At 42.5% G+C, this 15662-nt stretch overlaps 1 protein-coding gene across 5 annotated transcripts in view; it reads right to left on the reverse strand.

The window, feature by feature from the left end:
- PKIB (cAMP-dependent protein kinase inhibitor beta) overlaps positions 1 to 13610 on the reverse strand; it is a 53367-nt gene extending 39757 nt beyond the window's left edge. Inside the window, exon 1 of one of the 5 annotated variants that reach the window (XM_053937784.1) lies at positions 13526 to 13610. The gene's annotated coding sequence lies outside the window, so the exon portion shown is untranslated. Of the gene's footprint in view, positions 1 to 6454; positions 6475 to 12882; positions 12969 to 13100; positions 13199 to 13525 lie in introns of those variants that run through there. The other 4 variants (XM_053937783.1, XM_053937782.1, XM_053937787.1 and 1 more) reach the window with 4 other exon arrangements.
- Positions 13611 to 15662: the final 2052 nt, after the last annotated feature.

Here is a 15662-nt window from a genome sequence, read left to right on the forward strand (position 1 = left end):
CATTTATGCTTATTCTGAGCACAGTTCACATGTCAGTACTCTACATAAGCATATGGTCAGGCCACACATCAATTAACCATGCAGTTTTACAGTGACAAGCAGGCAGATCTATGGATTTTTTATTTGCCCTTGGTATGGAGGGCATCTCCTAAAAAAAAGCAGAACCAGGGTACCGCTGTGCTGCAGAGATCCATCTGAGATGCTACTGTAGCCAGGCAAGATTTCTAACAGATGTTCTGTTACAAACAGAATATATATATCAGAAGCCAAATTCACTGTCATTTACCTTCAACTTCCACAAAGCAGAGCGGTACCAACACAAAACTCTATCCTTCAAGTCCTGGGTGGTCCATTCCTCAGGTCTTGATGAGTTGTGGGTCTAAGCTGGCTAAAAATACCCTGTGAGGCAGGAAACTGTTCTTCCAAGAGCTGTTAAACAGTTCTTCTAAGGATGCACTGTTTCCACACAAATGCATAAAAGCCCCTTGAAACAGAAATAGGGCAGGATACATCTCACAGAAAGGAAGAGACACATGGCATAGGGCCTTAAGATTCCCTGTATTCAGCCAAGTTCCTTTCAGAGTTTTATTCAATATCATAAAAATATTCGTGCATAGCAATTCAAGCATGTCCATTCCCACTGAAGGATGTCCAGGCTCTACAGTCAAATTATCATACAGTGCTCTGAGTTTTTTCTCTTTGTCCTTAGTAATGTTTTGCTTCTCCAAAGAATCCTCAGGGCAGCAAGAAGGAGAGGAGAGACCAGGTATTTAGCAGAACTATCATGTCTATTAGTAGCACAAAAGCTACTCTGCCCAAAATACTTTCAGTCAGGGGTTCGTGCCTAACCCTCTTCCTACCACATGCTCTTAGGATCTACCAGTTAACCAGTCCTACAGTGTCTTCTCAGTTTTCATGGTCACTGAGTTTCACTTGTCTCTTTAGAGATATGTACCTTGATCACATCTGGGAACTGATTGTCAAAATACTCGATATCTATATGAAAACTGTATCTATGTGAAGAAAAAGGAAACAACTTCTACAAATAAACTACTCTCCTGAAATTTTGATCTTTCAGCCACAGAAACAAAGGCTGAAAAACAGGCATCAGATATCGCAAACTGACACAAATAAAATAACCTAGTCAAAAGAGAGTGAGCTGCAGGTACACATTAAGTCTTTTACTAGTGCAAGTGGCAATTTTATCTGAAATTGTAAATGACTATAAAAAGAAAAATCAAACTCAGAATTTACTAATAGCCTTTCTGAGATTTCATGCAAGAAGGAAATTTGCTGAACCTACATATCCAGGAAAGCTGTATTTAGTAGAGGGTGGTTACAGATTGCTTACAAAGTAACCCAAAATAGTTGAATGGACCTGGAGTCAGGGGCTGTAGGGAAAAACAAACTGAGTGAAAAAACATTGTCCAGTGTGTGCAGTGGCAGAACCCTAGCTTTGTGCAGCATGTCAGTACATGTTTCTGGGATCATAAACATTTCACAATGAATTTCTATTATCACATGGTAGGCACAGCTAAATCCAGGGCACATCACTCATTCGCCTCACTAGAGGACAAAAACAGCTCAGTCTTTCAAGAAGCCTGCCTGGTGACACAGTTGTCTATTCTGTGCTTTGAAGGCTTCATCTCACAACTCTGAAGGCAATATTTTCCCACTTTAGCTGGGACAAGTAGAGATTCATGAGAAAACCTGCTCCTACCTCAAAGATCTCCAAAGAAAGGATGGTCTCCAGCCACAGAAGAACACTTCCCATGCAGGATGCCCCACAACCATCCATGTCACCAAACCACACAGTGGAGGGGATCTTTCAGGTGCCACAGCCTAGACTGTGGCACAAAACAACTCTGACAGCAAGATGTGGCTCATCATCAGGCTGAAGTAAAAGCTGAAGATCAGCAGAAATTGTGGCCACAAATAGCCACAAATCCACGAAGCTGAGGTGGAGGTGTGAGGCCAAAGCCAGTGGTGTTTATATCCTTGGATAAGGTAGCACTTGCTATGCTGCCTGGAGGTACTGTAAGCCCACACATCTAGGCTTTGTTGAAGCTCATTCTGGATTAACTGGATAGCTGCCCTCACCACTCAGTCCCAGGGGAAAAAACCACAATGCAGAAAAAAATCAGGGTTACATGGTAAAAACATTTCTTCAAGATCAAGTTATGAAAAATAAGAATGTCTTAAATGAATTTCTGAATTAGAAGTAATCAATTTGGTGGTGTAATAGAAAAGCTCTTTTGATCTGTTTGGCTTTTTTGTTCCTTGGTTGGTTTTTTTTTTAATTTTGAACCATCCATCCCTCTAAAGCTCTGAACAATTCCTGCATTATCTCAGTAGGCACTGCTGATTCAAAGCAAGGATTAGTCACAAATCTGTGCCACCCCAGAGCCATTAAAACAGCAAGCTGGTGGACTGGGAAAGGGCATATGCATCTGATAACTAAGATGACCTTTCCTACAGATATTCGTGTTTGATTACCAATATCTTTTCTGGATATACAGTTTCAGCAGTACACTGTAACATCCCAGTTCTTCCTGAATTGTGGAGACAAAAATAAGACAATCTTTACCACACCACAAGAGTGCTGCTTATGCAGTGCAAAATAGTGCAAAATCACTGGAACAATTTTATTCTTCTGAATAATGAAGATACTTTAATAAACCCTATTAAACTCAAGCATCAGTACCAACCCCAGCATTACACTGTTGAATACAGAGCAGTTTTCCTATGGGAAATTTATGACCAAAGGAAATATTCTAGCCTTGGTATTTTTATAGCATCCATTAATTTTTAGTGGAGGATGGAGCTACCCAAGATTTAAAATGGTATTCAAAGTGTCCTCTACCTTGAAGAAGAAAAGTAACCTGCATTGGGATACCGTGCCACAGCCCCCAAAAGATGAGACAACACCTGGGTGCAACTGCTGTTACCAAAGTACATTCATTTAGACAGCCACTATTCTCCTCAACAGACATCCTGCCTGTTTTGGTTACGAAACAAAACCATCCTGACCTTTTATCTCACTCCTCTGCACAGTAACATTGATGCCCATTGTCAAAGTGTACAGACAAGGGTCCTCAAGCCCTTTGCATGTGCCACAGACCTTGTTCCCTGAGCTCTCGCTGTTCTGTCACCTCTCTCTGCCCCTCTCTCCCACTGGCTGCCTTTCCCAAGGCTTCCAAGTAAACATCCTGTTAACTCAACATCCAAGACAAGAAGCACAGACAGTTCATGAGCTGTTTACCAGTGACTTATTACCAAGTGCAGTATGACCTGAGGGAAAAAAAAAAGAAAATAATTAACTGTTATTTTCATTCCTCTAATTTAGAAAATGAGGGCACAATTCTCTCCAGAAAGCAGATGCCACAGAATTATTAGTGAGTGTTTCTTGGTATTTTGTTCACAGTGTAAACATTCAAATTGGAGTTGCAATAAGTGTTTGTTGCATGTTTAGCACAGTTAAGCTCTATTTCTCTGTAGAGAAGTATAATTTCAGATGTTACAGTTCACCAACAAATTCTGAACGCCATATTTGCTCAGAGTGGCATTTCTCCTAGGATCTACAACTCCAGAGCTACACTGAAACATAATTAACAATATAACACATCACTGCAGCTCCTCTGCATCTTCCACTTGCAAACAAACTGGTGCTAAACTCTGTCATATCCCAGCAGCACTGTATTCTCAGCTTCCCTTCCTCCTCACCTCAGCTTCCCTTCCTCCTCATCCTCCCCCTCTAAATTCAGAGACACAAATCTACAGAAAACGTGCCAAGATACTTTCTGAAGAGATGTAAAAGGGAGAACAGCATCATGTATATTCCTCACCCAAAATAAGCTTATGTGCCTTTTATACAGTCCATATGCTTATTTTCTTAACAATTTTTGAAACTCCCATGCTGATACCAGACACGAACAAGCCATAATATTCCTTCCTCAGTTTCAGGGCTATTACCCCGCAAGGATTTCACTCCTCTGAACATTTCCAGAACATCTCCAGCCTCTCCCAAGTTCAGCAGTGGCTGTGCTGGCACTGTGCAAACACAGCTCACAACACCACCGAGCTGTTTTTAGCTCCCATGCTGCCTGAGGCTGAGCATCTTCCCCCTCATCACATCCCATTTAGTGATGAGCCATCTATCCTCGAGCTTCTGAATGCCACATTCTCACTTAGGAGATGGAGCCTTAGAAAGACATGCTCCAACAAAAGAGCATGTCTCTATGTGTTCTGCCTTTGCCCCAAAACCAGAACGAGGCCTTACCCTGCACCTCTTTTGTTCAGTTGTATAAATAGGCTGGATCTGCTGTCTTGCTGGAGCAGCTCAGACTGGCACAGGAGGAGTGAAGCCAGATCCCCTTGCCAGCTCCTGGTAAGACATCTGAACAAATATCCCCATTTTGGGAACAGCTTAACTTCAGATGGTAATTACGTTCCACCTTTGAGGGGCTCCTGCTTTTCTAAGCCTGAAGGCTGGACTGCCTCCCCTGCCACAGCCCCAACCAAGGGATCCGCTGCCATCCGTACATCAAATGTGACTCCTGTCAGATGGCAGCTCGGGCTGTCAGCCTTGCTTCTCCTCCTCCATGTAACACTGACGCTGGAAAGTCTGAACAAGGAAACTGGGATTACAGGAGACATCCTTTGCCCCGAGACAGCACTGCCGGCTGTTATCTCTGCTCTCCAGTTCTCAACCAGGAGTAGAGCAGTAACAAATGCACTCAATCCTACCCTGAAAGGCAGCCATACAGAAAGGCCTGGGCTGGAAATCCCAGCTATAATCAAATGGAACAGCACTGGGAAGAGAGGTGAGAGTGGGGGTGGATAGGTACTGAGTCATTCAAATTAAAATTGACCTTTTTTTAATTTGCTTTGATTCACCTCTAACCTTACATGCTTCTTCCTACATTCTGAAAAGGTACAGAAATGAGGCCAAGATACAGATTAAAAAAAAAAAAAATTACCATTCCCTCTCAAAATATACGCCTAGAAAAAATGCATAGTTAATATTTATAGTAAGGATTAATCAAGACATTGAGCCATTAAAAGCTTCATTTAAAAAAAAGGGTGCATCTCTAAATCTCATCTTTCAGTTCTTCCAGAGTATTTATTTAATTTTAAGTAACAGAACTTCAGGTTCTAGGTTTTACAAAAATCTAAAGAGCAAGCAACTTTTAAAATCATTAAGGTGTGAAGTTTTAATTGACTTTTTTAGTTGTCAGAATCATGAGGTGGATATAACTCCATGTGGATGTGCAAAATTGATCAGCTGGATAAATTTGTTCAGCTTCTTTCTATGTTCTGTAGACCACCAACTGCTACTAAAGAGGCCTCCAGCTTTCTTCGTTCTCCCTTTATATGACAAAATTTAACTCTCTACAACGGCTGGATTGTTAACCAGTCACTTAATTAACATAATAAATATACAGCTGAATGTGTCATTACATCCCTTCAAGATAACTAAGTTTCTGTAACAACATTCAATTTCCATGCTAAGATGTGTGAATTATTATAGTTGACTCAACCCAAGAAACTGCATCTCCTTAAATGGGATTATAGCAAGTAGGTTTCCATTTAGAATTCTTTTAATAGTCAGTAAAGCTAAATGAATCAGTGTAATAATATTAACACCATAATAATATTTTTTTTTTTAGCTTAAAAACTTGCTAGAACAGAACACACTGAGTCTCTTCGGAAATCTGTTTGAGAAACACACCATCCAATTTATTCTCTTTTACTTTAGACTGTTGCTTCCAGTTACCTGTAACTAATGAGAATCCAAAAGGAGAGAAGGAACATAAAAATGAGTTACTCATTAATAAAAGGAACTGTGTGGACAGCATGTACTCTCTCTTCAAACTATAAATAATAAAACTACCAATTCAGAACAGAAAAAGCCAGCATTGCCTTTTCAGTGATGCTTTTTCCTAAAAGCATCATGCCTTATGATAAACACCTTCTATGTTCAAGTGGAGACCTTCCAATCACACCAATAATAGGTTGTTTTCATTAGAAATTGGCTGAGAATTGTTTTTATTCAATTTAATTACTTCCACAATTCTAGCTTTTCCAGCAAACAAATGCACGTTCAAGGGGAAAGAAAACAAATATCCCTCCAACCCTCACATACTCACCTTTTTAAGCTTTTTTAAGCTCTCTGAGGTAAACAGCAAGCACTTTAGTGACAGTTTCTGAGTAATGATGGGGAAGAGAGGGGAAGTGGTTGAAAGCACCACTGGCTTCTTAATGCCAACTCTTTTATGTTACTCAGGGAACACATGTTCAATCACTGCTTATGAAACAGCTTTGACAACATGGAGAGGAGCTTTTTGCTTGATGTTTGCTTAAATGAAACTCCATCTATTGTAGAAGCAATTGCTTATAATTTACTTTTTGGTGTGGTTCTTTAGTATTTTTTTGTTAAACAGAAGCAACTCACAGTCTTAATAATAGATTAGTCAGCGGCTGTCTTCTCTGGAGGCTTTGTCATCAAGAGGTTTCATTGCAATCCAGCTCTTCTGAGAAGAAATTTAGAGAAAATATCAGAAGGGTGGTAACAACAGAATTTCTAACACCTGACCTTTCCAAGAAGAAAAACAAGCGAGACACATTAGAAGACCCTATCCCCACTTCGGACCTTTCTTTTAAAGTCACACCATTGCACATGATGCCTACTTCCAAGAAAGCAGTAGGCTGTTTCATTTTTGAACGTAGAACATAACTATCACATTAAAGCTTTAGCAAAACATGTTTACAGAAGTCCCTGCATTTTTATTATACTGTATTGTGCCTTGGAGAAAGCTTTTCTTAAGTGAACAAAAGCTGCAGCAGACTGAATTAGACTTGAAGCCTGAAACAGATCACATGTTGTACACTTAGAAATTGTTTTACAACACTGAATTTAACCTTATCTAAGGCAGACTCTATTAGCAAGATATTTTAAGGCAGGACTGCAAACCACTGTGCTGTTGTTAGCATCTATTTGTTATTTCTTACTAAAGGTACAGTCAACCGGCCTTCTTTCAGTCTGTTAAATAAGGTTCCTCTTCCCTGTTATGTTTTTCATGCATAGATGGTGAACAAAGGCTTCACAGCAACTTTTTAGAGGCTCAGCTTTGAGCTTGGAATTACAGGGTCACGGGACAACTCAGGCTGGAAGGGGCTCAGGATTCCCTGGTCCAGCACCAAGGTCAGATTAGGCTGATCACGGCTGTGCTCCCTTGGGGCTGGAACTCCCCAGAGCAGAACTGGCACAGCCACTGTGGGCAGCCCACACCTCTTCCTCCTTGGACTCTTTTCCTTGTGGACCATCTGAACCTCTCTGGCTTGGTCCAGCTGATGCCCCCTGTGTCTTTGGCACTCTCTTTTTGACCACCTCCCTCCCCATGGTACCAGAGGCTGCTGTCAGCACCTCCAGAGCCATTTCCTTCCAGACTGAGGCAGCCTGTCCCTCAGCCTTTCCTCATGGGGCAACTGCTCCAGCCATGACCATCAGGCTTTGATACTCTAGAAAATGGCTCCTTCCCTGGAGGAGAGTCCATCCTGTTTTGCAAGGAAACAGGAAAGGTGAACTACACTGACACACTCCACATCATCTGACTCCCTGTGTCCAGGGAACCACAATCTTATGTGCACTTTCATCAGTTAGTATGAAATATTTAAGAGCTGCCAATGCTTCTGCATCTGTCTGAGCAAGACCAAGGTACCTTGAAATGAAGAAGATATAAAATATCGATGGGTCAAGTGCTCAGCTAAAGGATACAAATGACACAAGATTCCAAGGTAGGCAAAACAAACCTTAAAAGGGATGTTGAGCCTGAGCAAAGGATAGCACTTTATCCAGACACAACACCAAGTTGTGTGGTGTTGAATGCTGCACATCTTCCAAGGGCATTTCAACAACTCCAAAGCTGCATTACTGATCACAGTTCCAGGTTGCTCAGGGGCCTATGGACAAACTCCTGGATTTCCAGCAGAATGTTGTGTATTGGTTGCAAAAAAGACTAAAATAAAAGGCTATCCATTTGTCCACGGGGGATGGAAAGCAGTATAAATTATTCCCTCTGTTCTGCCTCAGCAGGTATTCAGAACTGCAAGCATAAACATCACTGTTTACTGTAAACCCAGTTCACCTTCCTCTGTTGGATGGAATATGTGGACAGGATGGGGAAAGACAACAGAGACAGCTTTGCTATTATTATATATGTAGTAAATACTGCTTAATCTGTAGATTAAAAGAAGAAGAAGGAAAAAGAAAAAAGCAAGTGCTCCCTGATCTGCAGTTTTTCTGGGGACACATAAAATGGAATATTTTTAATTCAGAGCTGCATCCTTGCAGCACAACCCAGCACAGAAACTGCCCCTGCCTCTGGGTTCAGCATGGAAAGATGTCACATACCAAAGCAAAGACATGCAGAAAACCTCTGCTGCATATATTCAGTGCTTTTTGTGCTCTGGGAAGCCAGCTGAAATCCTCCTGTCAAAATGCTTCAGCCTGGCTACACCTGGCCAGAGCTCCACACGCAAGGCTGCTCAAGGTCTGTCTCCCCATGTACAGTGCAAACCTGATCCTGGTCAAATCATCACCTCCCTTTGCTGACAGTGGTTTTTTTGGCTGTAGTCAGATGTGCTGCCTCAGCCACAGCTAAACCATGTGAAAGACTCCTTCTGCCAGCCTACCCCAGCCCTCCCCCTGGTCTCTGGGCAGATGCCACACTCCCTCTCTGAAGTATGTGACTGCCCTTCTCTGCCCTGCCAAGGTAAGGGCACAAGTTTGCATGTCCTACCCAATCTTTCACCACAGCACAAGTTAAAAAATTCCACTGACAGGGTTTTCAGATCCATCCCTTGGATGCATTTGAACTGAAGCAGACTGGATAGCACCTACCTATGATGCTACTTCCCACGTTTCTGGGAGCGATGCAACCACTGGTGAGAAACTTCTGTAGGAGTTGTTTCTGACACCAGCTGGGAGGCACCCAGCCCAGGCTGCAAGGTCGCAGCTACCTGGAGCACAGGGAGAGCCATGTGGGTCTGCCAGGAGGCCAGGTCCTTGCAGCAGGGAAGGATGTTTGGCTCCATCCAAGTGCAAGAGGATGAGGCGGGGCACAATGCCACATAAGCATTTGTGCTTGTTCCCAAAAACAAAAAAAAAAAAGACATCATTGTGCACCTTATCCTTCCTCTTGCTAATATCAAACAAGAGAATAAAGTCAAATGGAATTGCTATACAAGCATGGTGGTGCTCTGTCTTTAGTGGGGAATGAATGAAGGCTTTAATGTATATAAATGACTGAAAAGATGTAGAAGAGAGCTTTGTGCAATATAAATGCAGAAAAATATTTTCAAAGAAATCAACATTATCCAGTGAGCGCTTTATTATTTATATATTTACATTCATGCCCAGAGAGTAAGGCCAGCTGATACAATTTATACAAAAGCCAGCAAATCAACTTAATACACTATTAAAACTTTCTAAAGAAAAAAAAAAATTAAAAAAAAAATCAGCCAAACCAAACCACCTCAAAAAAACCTGTCCACAGTAATTTTACAGGGAGATAATGAAAGAGAAAAGACACACAAGTATTGTGATGCTATTAATGTTGGCAAGACAAGAAAGGAGAAAATGGGCAATTACCTGTAAACACAGCTCCTCAGCTGTGTAGCAGAACAAATAATCAGAACAAAACCACCACCTAAAAGTCAATAAAAGCACATGTATTCATAAAGGTCTTGCTAGATAAACTCACAACATCTTTTCATATTTCTCCTCCATTATCCTTCTCATGACACGGGGAGAGTGTTACAGCATCCTGCTGTGCAGAAAAAGCAGAAGAGGACGTTCAGATGTAGCCTTAACCAGAAGAAACAGCAGTGGCAGTAGGAAGCAAATTAAAGTCTAATCAAAAACTTGTAAGCAATTGAGAGAAACTGATTGTGGAAGAAGCTAGGTTTTATTGTGACCACAGTAATCGAGTGTTAGCACTGAGTCAAGAAAACAAAGAAAATTATTGCACCGCTGGCTATCAACCCTGTATCAAGAAGCATTAAATTATGGACAAGGAAAGCAACACATCATCTTATGAACTTGAGGAATGACAGTGTTTGTATTCATAGCTCATTATGAGAAACATCTCAGACCTATTGAGCTTATTTTGAGAGGGCTATGGAGAAAAAAAAAGAACGATCAAAACTTCCACTACTGTGCACTCCCACAGAGCAAAGAAATTGAAAAATATAATCACCAAGCCTTGAGCAGCAGAAGTTATAAAGCTCAGCATTCTATGTAGCACCCGCACAAATTTTCAGATGTCTATTAAGTTGAATGCCTGCTACAGTGGTTCCTTCAGTGAGGGCATCAACTGCATCTCCCTCATCTCCCTGGCCAGAAGCCTTGAGGTTTGTAAAATTTTGTCACTTTGAAATCTCTGCTCTTCTGTTTATATTGGCAGAAATTAATCCCCAAGGGTAAAAAAAAATACACCAAGGCAATGAGGGGAGCTATCAGTCAGACAGCATTATTATTGTTTCAGCTTCATCTCCTTAGGAAACCAGGCTGAAATTAATATAGTCAGGGCAGAAGGAAAGAAATAACAAACATAAATCTAAAATGGGAAAAACTTCTAAAACCGGATTTTTTAAGTCAAGTACAGAAGGCATTATTTCACGTGAGGAAAGCCAGATGTGGGAGCTTTTCACAAACAGATCACCATTTCTGACTTTCTAGGATTTCTGCTAAGCCACACTCTTAGGCTGCAATGAAAAGCTGGATGATCCCCTCATAAAAACGCAAACACCAGAATCTTAATCCATTCTAACACAGATGTTTGACTGTCTAAATACTTCTACCAGACAAGATCACTTGGATTTATTTTTGTAATTCTCCCCTTTCAGTGGTGGGGGTGATCCCATGGGTCTGAGTGGCCAGTCTGGATGCCATAGAGTGCAAAAAATCAATCCAACATCCTGAACTGTTCCACTTCTCACAAAACTATTTGAGAGAATGAGGTGCACCCTAGGGAGAAGCTGCAATGCACAGAGGCTCTTTGGACATCAAGAAGTGGAGAGAACACACCAATTTCCCTCACTTTCCCTGCAAAGCCATTCAAAAGGAAGCCACACCTAGAGAACTAAGTGTGGTCCTGAGGAGAAATCAACAAAGTCCAGCAAAAAGGCCAGAAGGAGTTCAGGAAACATATGATCTTGAGCTGGTGATTCCTCACAGATTTTCCACCCCAGGTTTTAGAAACTGAAGGAAACAATTACATTCTGAAAGGCTTATTACTAACAGAAAATATTATTTGTTAACAGGATAGTCAGTGGATGGACACAAGAGAACTGTTTTGCACTTTCAGACAGATTAACAATATGACCTGAGTTTCTCTGCATTTCATGATTTGCATCAATATTTTTTAAATTTGTTGTGAATTTGAAGTTCATACATATTTTTATAGCATACTGGTGTGCTATGCTGTTTTGCCTTAATTTGTGACTGTCATGACCCATCTAATTAAAAAAAAAAAAAAAAAAGGAAAAGACACTGGTCTCTGTTCCAACAGGATGTATTACAAAGGTACAAAACTAAACCTCCACTCTAATAGAACACTAAAGTGTGTGCTTTTAGAAGTTATGTGAGTATTTAGAGTTAAGTTTCAAATTATCTTACTTAAATTTGTAAGTATTTGCTATCAACCACAATGTAATATTTCAAAACCATCATGGCATTCACATTCAAGTTCAAAACTTCAAAGAGAATATTGTAAGTTGAAATAAAAAAACTCAATAACTCAGACCATTCTCATCCCCATGACTTCTTCAGTCAGAAAAGGTAAACAAAGTGTCATTGTCTTTCCTTCAGCTGTTTTTAAGGTCTCTGTTTTGATCAAATTTTTCATCATGATTTTTTTTCCTAGATACAGAAGGTGATGACGTTATACTGTGCAAGTCAATATGCCCTGTGTATTTCCACATTAACCAATCCTAACCACAATGCCCCCAAATGTACACAGTAATTTTATCCATTTCTTCAGGAATTGTTAATACTCTTTCACTTCTCTCTTTTCTAAAAACACTTGCCTGCTCTACAGAGTCCACAAATAACTTCAACAACTGCTAAGAAGCATCATTTATAACTGGATTAAGAAACAATTCTCTTGCTGCCAACATTCTGTGGCAATCAAAAAGAAAAAAAATTCCTGCCTCGCATGTGATCTAAGTACAAGGACATTCCTTGCAAACACAGAAAGCTGAAAGTCAGTGATGTATTTTAACTGGTTCTCTAGGAATATATTTTGCATCCACAAACTGCATGTTAGTTGTTCATTATCTTGTCCGTGCAACTTAAATTATGGATTTAATGCACAAGGGTTATGTTTCAAATATGTAATATACCTAAGCAGTAAATTACTCTCTAGCCTTCGTGTTGTCACCACTGATGAATTTGACCATATAAGCATAATTTCAGGAAGGAGACGTGCTTTAAAATCGCACCTGGCGCACTTCTGATTGCTTTTCTGCCGTAGAAAAAGTCATTTCACTTTCCTTCGCCGTGAGAGGCAGCCTATGTATGACACCGATTAGCGGCTTCCCCTAAAGTTAAATAATACCTGGCGCTAAGAAACATTAAACCTGCTCAGTCCGGAAGTACCCAGGGCAGGGAGGCACAAGCAGATCACCCGTGACCTATCCCGAAGAACGCCTGGGACGCGGTGGTCGGGCACGGGACATCACGTCCCCAGGACCTCCCTCCCGGCAGCTTCACCGCTCCTCGTCCGGAGCTGCCGGGCCGCCCGCTCTCTGCTCCAAACTTCTCCCCGTTCCCTTCGATGCGCGAAGGCTGCCCAGGGCCGGGAGGGACGCGCACGGTACCTGGGCACTCCGCGTCGCCGGGAACGCTCGGGTTTGCGGGCGCAGGGCGGGCGGCTCCTCCCGCGACCCCGCCGCTCCTGCGGGATGTTCCCAGCCGGCAGCCGGCCCGGGGGGCCGACCCGGCCCCGGCAGCCACGGCCCGGGCGGAGCGGGACCCCGCCGCGCCTCTCGCCCCCGGCCCGGCCCCGGCTTCCCCCGCCCGCCGCCGCCGCCCTCACCCGGCGCCGCAGGTCCCTGCCCTCGGATCGCGCTGCGCCGGGAGCCGCGGCCGTGCCCGAGGGCGGCGGGATGCCGCGGGATGTGGTGCCGGGGTGCCGCGCCGGGAGGCGCCGGGATGCCGTGCCCGCCCCCCCGGCGCGCCCGTCCCCGCAGCCCGTCCCGGCGGGAGCAGCGCGGGGGCCGGGCCCCAGGGGCTGCCAGGACTGGAGGTGGCCGGCGTGGGGCACCATTCCCCTAAACACCGAGCGTCGGCCGGCTCAGGCTGCCGCTGCCGCCGGGAGAGGGGACCTGGCTGGGATACCCCCTCCCCTGCCGCCTGTGCGGAGGGACGCAGCTGCCGAGGGTCCCTGTCCCGCTGCAAACTGATGTGGGGGGAAACAGCAGGTCCTGGTGCCCTAAAAACAATAGAGAAAACAGCTCTTACCTGGAGCTTTGCTGACTTTACTCCCTTTTCTTTCTCCTCTTTTTGGCTGCAGTCCCTCAAACTGCACCAGCAAAATGACACAGGACATCCTCCCACTCCTGCCCGACGCAAGCAGCGAGCGTGTGACAAGAAGTTGGCACCTGGATGTAGCCATATGTGACCCTTTTTGGCTCCGAGCCTTGTTACCTCACAGTCGCACAGGGAGAGGCCGTGGTGCAGCTGCACACCTCTGTCAAGGCTGCTGGCCTCTGGGACATGGGCCTTCATGCAGGAGTTTGGAAAAATCCAGCCGTGGCCTGGAATCAGCAGTCTTTGCTGTTCTCCGCTTAAAATGGTGCCCTGTGAAGAGTGCTGCAAGTTCTCTATCTTAAAGACTGTGTTCAGTGGAAACACAAAATTAACATCTTCAGGCATATTCTACCACATTATACCAAACTGGTTTTGAAAGCTTTTTAAAAGACGTAGACATTTTGAGCATAGCATAGATTTGTAGGTTGTTTTTTTATTTTTTTAATTGTACCAAAAGGACTCTATTTTGAAATAATTTTAAACAGTTTTGAAAATCACACTACAATCTATCAATCTATATACATATACATATATACATGAGACTTCATCCAGCTGTTTCCCTATATCCAGTCAGAGCCAAATTAAAAGGGAACCTGCACAAAGGTTTTCTATTTATACTCAGAAACTTTCCATTTATATTCTGAGAACTGGAAAAATGCAGACACAGGTGGGTATCTTACCTGTGCTTTTCAGTGTTTACACTACAAACCATGTCAAGCTTTTTATCATATTTATTTATGATAACAAATAAAGAGAAACAGAGGATTAGAATTTTATTCCATTTTGAAAATGAGGTTGGCTTTCATGAACCTAAAATCCCTTGGTTTAATTTCTTACATATTTCTGGCATGACCTAGAATACTTAGGATCTATTTTTAACATTATTTAAGCCATGTTGTTAAAGTAATCCTATTTACAATGGGAACTTTAAACTCCAAATAACTCAGGTAATGGCTTAGAATCGGTTGATTATGATGCATTTTTATTAGATCTTTCCAAATGTCCTCTCAAAGTACAAGAGCTGTAGTTTGGAGTCCTGCCAATACTCCCTCTAAAATATTTTTCTTAGAATATAATTTGCTGTCTCTCCTTTAATGATTAGTTTCTTTGCAATTTATTTCATTATTTGGGCAGATGGCTTGATTTCTCAAAAAATCCTCTTATGACTACTATTTTTATCTTAATGACAAAAATAACTGGTAGGTGTCTTTCCTTTTCCAGGTTATAAGGAAGGTTTATTCAGAAGAATGATTCTGCAGTTCTCCTCTCACAAAGTTAGTATTTGTACTGTAGATCTACATTCAGCAGAAACCGAAATTCAGTGTGCTGGTCACCTTCAGGGCTTTGTTTGTGTGAGAACATTTGAGCTAAGGAGAATACACAGGTATTAGTGCCAAGGTCCTGTCGTGCACTTAGCTTGGTGACATGAAGGCCTTGACATCCTTCCAGCTCACCTGTATGTCTTCTGAGTAGAAACCCAACCAGTGTATTCTTTCAGGCTGAGGCAGTGGTAGGAGTGGTAGGAGTGAGGAATGGTAGGAGTTCTAGGAGGAGATGCTCCTCACCTTCCCTGGTGCAGCTGGCACATGTTGTGTGCAGGTGGGACTTCATGTGTGGGGTTTGGAGTGGAGCACTGCAGACACCTGCTCTGAATCAGATCCAACACAAACGCCTGGAGGAACCACTGATGCCTATGAGTGAGATGATTACTCCATGACAACGAGTTCTTCAGGGATGTGCATGTTCCCAGTGTGGCACTGAGAGAAAAATCCTTTCTGCACGGAGTGAATCAGATACCTTAGTGGTGTTCAGCAGTGGAAAACTGCTTTGAAGCAGCTGGGATCAACTGCTGTGGGCATGCCTTGACAGAAATATGGAACGTCCCTACTTAGAGCCACAACTGTGTTTCTCTTTCATTTCTTTATTAAAAACTGCTATCTCTTTCTTTTAATTTCCCCTTTCTTGTAGCAAAATCAATGTCACTTGAAAAAGAGATTTTGTATTTGTAAGTCTTGCTTACAAATTTTCATGTTTTAGCCCTGTGCAGTTTCTATATTTTCAAATATCT

The sequence above is a fragment of the Vidua chalybeata genome, chromosome 3, assembly GCF_026979565.1.
Source record: "Vidua chalybeata isolate OUT-0048 chromosome 3, bVidCha1 merged haplotype, whole genome shotgun sequence".
Taxonomy (NCBI): Eukaryota; Metazoa; Chordata; class Aves; order Passeriformes; family Viduidae; genus Vidua; species Vidua chalybeata.